Raw genomic sequence first — 3,416 nt, forward strand, 5'->3', positions numbered from 1 at the left:
GCTCGGATATAAGTTGCGCGACTTGGTCTTCCAACTTTTCTATAGAATTTTCAGCTCTGTCTGAGTTTATCTCGAGTTGAAGTGCTAGGGATATCACCAAGGACTTTAACTCCGCAATTTCTACATTTGTAGAAGGTGAATCGGCTTGTTGTGGCATCGGGTTAGGAGGAGTAGATGTACTTGGCATGGTTAAATCTTCATAAAGTTTAGAGAACGGAACTCCCTGCTTATATTGTTTGTAAGCACGAACTCGCTCTACATCTGCCATACAAGTAATAGGATCGTGTCCTTCGGTACCACATCTACCACAAATCGCCTCTTGCTCAATCATAGCATGAACGTGCTCATGTTCACCTGTAATTTGTAGGATCCCCGAATTGTCATACTTCTCATCAAGAATTTCCACTTCAGCTACAAAAGAGTCACCAACTCTTTCATTCACCCGTCTACCCCCTCTGGGATTTCCATATTCAGCTACATGAATGGCCATATCTTTAATAAGATGACATCCCTTATCATCTTCAACATTTTTATGGAACCTCCCCTTTGCTGCATTATCCAATATGGCTCTTTGGTCAGCATACAACCCATTGTAAAATTGGGTACATAAGAACCATTGTTCGAAACCGTGATGAGGCACCGAGCGAACTAATTTCTTGATCCTAGTCCAAGCCCCATTCAGATCTTTGGTAGGCAATTGTGTGAATGTAGTGATTTGGGCTCTCAATGCATTGGTGCGCTATGGTGGAAAATACCTTCTATAGAAGGCCAAGGCTAGGGAATTCCAGTCAGTGACACCGGCAGCTTCCCTATCCAGATCTCTCAACCATTCCCGGGCATCATCAGTCAAAGAAAATGGAAAAAGAACTCCCTTGACCCTATCCTGTGTCACCCCAGCAGCTAAAGGAATGGTGGAGCAATATTCAGTAAACTGGCGATGTTCGGCATCTTAGCAAAATGAAGTTGTAGGGATAGAAGATATATGGTGTCGTATTCTAGGACAGATTACCTACAATACAATTACAGCACTAGAGAAAATATGAGATCAGTCTCAAGGAATAAATTCTCTGAGACGATAGACAAACTTAAAATAAAGTAACAAAATTGCGCCACCTCCCCGACAACGGCGCCAAAATTTGACATGGCTGTCGCAACCCTATCAAAAATAAACCAACTGGTCCCTATAAAATGTAGTATAGGCAGTCGGGTATCGAATCCACAGGGAGATGGAAAAATGTATGCTAAACTAAGTCTGTCTAAGTAACCGTTCTTGGGGTTTTTGGATTGTTTGAGTTCTAAACTACGAAGATTAAAAGAGAAAGATAGCAAGAAGAGACAAGGGTTAAAATATAGAGGAATTGGCAAATAAAGAGAGATAACTAGGACAGTCGATTCTCCATGGTTTTCTAGGAGCCCAATCTAGGGTCACAGGTTAGCATAAATCCGGTCTGCAGGGTAATGAAAAGGTCCTATCAGTCCGCTATTCGCCCTAAAACATTACTAGCTTAGCATTCACCCTCAGTAGCACGCCCTAATGTTCATTGCAGGTCTTACCCCTCCCAATCTCTCAATCTAGGTCAAGGCGTAACGATGTTAACTAGCTAATTACATCGACTCAAGCAGCTAATTACAGTTAATTGCAACGATTAACAACACAGACTAAAATTACACCAAACCCTAATCACCTATTGATGATTCCCTAATTACCATGGCTCCCCCGTGTCCTAGCAAGACGAATTAGCTACGCATGATAGATATTGAAGAAATAATAGATAGCATAACAAATAAATAGAACATACTAATTAACAGAGAGATAAGAGAAAACAATAGATGAAATAAAGACAAGGATGAAATTGCAATAAAGATTAATTAAAGCGAAGATTAGGAATACCGAATACAAGAGAGTAGCAATGGAGTAGTTTGGTCTAAAAAGTAGTGTTCTAAGAGAGGAGATGAGACAGAAGGGAGGAGAAGAGGAAGAGAGTCTGACTACCGTCCTCCCTCTTATTTATTCTAAAGATAGGAAATAAAATATCTTTGCGTAAAATACTCCTACGGCAGAACCTACTCGATCGAGCGAAATAAAACCACTCGATCAAGCAAAATCCAGACCAAACGTCGTGATCGAGAACATTAAGTGCTCGATCGATGAACCAGGAAACACCCCATTTCGATCGAGTATAGTAACAACTCGATCGAAGATTTTCAGCAGCATAAAGCATTCGATCGACCAGAAACAGCAGCCAACTTGGTCGATCGAGCTGTATCAGCCTGAATAAACACTTGAACATTATCCGAAGCCACTTCGCGCATCTCTAAGTGACAGATTCCAAGCTCTGATTCTTCTTTCTCCAAAATGCATGCGATTGGGACAGGTTCAGGCTCAATTTCGCTCCTTTCCGGTTCATGTCTGCAATTAATATAAGAGAAACCAAAGTAAACTATTCGGGGGCATTTGTAGCTAATCACTACATGAATAACACATAAATGCGTGTAAATATAAGGTGAATACTATATATAAAATACACGCATCAACTACCGCGGTCCTTAAGTTTCGGGGGAGACTTGTTTTGTAATAGTGGACTACACTCTTCGGTGAAAGTTATGGTCTCATCCTCATCGAAGGATCGCTTATTTGAGAGGATTTCTTTCATGAATTTTGAATAAGAAGGGACTAGATGAAGTAGTTCAATGAACGGTACGGTAACTTGTAAATTATTAACTACTTCCAAGAACTTACCGAACTTACTTTCCTTGTTTTTGGCTAGGTAGTGGGGAAATGGCACTTGTATTTCAATAACTTCCTTTAGAGGAGCATCCTCCATATCCTTCTTCTTCTCAGTCACAATATGATCATCCACCTTCTTTGAAACGCCATCACCTTCCTTAGAATTAGGAGAAACCTCCTTCTCAACAAGCACCTCTTCAATTTCTTTAGGCATTAGGGGCTCATCATCCTTGGTAACAAGCTTACTCTTTTTCTTAAACATTGCTAAGCGATGACGAAATGGCACACGAATCTTAATAGGACGCTCTTCACTAGCCTTCTTTTTGTCACTTCCCCCAAGCTTGGTCTCTTTACTTACCACCTCATCATCCAAAGTCATGGATGGCTCATCATAATTCTTATCACTCCTAAATTGAATGGCATTAACCATCTCATGTGGTTGCTCACCTTGGGGTGGTAGTTGATGTTGGAATATGTGTCCTCCGACAATAATGCGATCACGACTGTTGATCATGATGATCACATGTTTAAATCTCATTATAAAGAATACAATTGGGAAGTAATATTGTTACTGTCAACTGGTCAACATATATCGGTAATGATTGGTGACTAGAGTTTAACATTTCTTGTCGTGCGGACGGTGGTGATCGATTGACCCCCTAGGTCATACCTATAGGGCAACACTCTT

Source organism: Silene latifolia, chromosome 4 (assembly GCF_048544455.1).
Source record: "Silene latifolia isolate original U9 population chromosome 4, ASM4854445v1, whole genome shotgun sequence".
NCBI classification, from domain to species: domain Eukaryota; kingdom Viridiplantae; phylum Streptophyta; class Magnoliopsida; order Caryophyllales; family Caryophyllaceae; genus Silene; species Silene latifolia.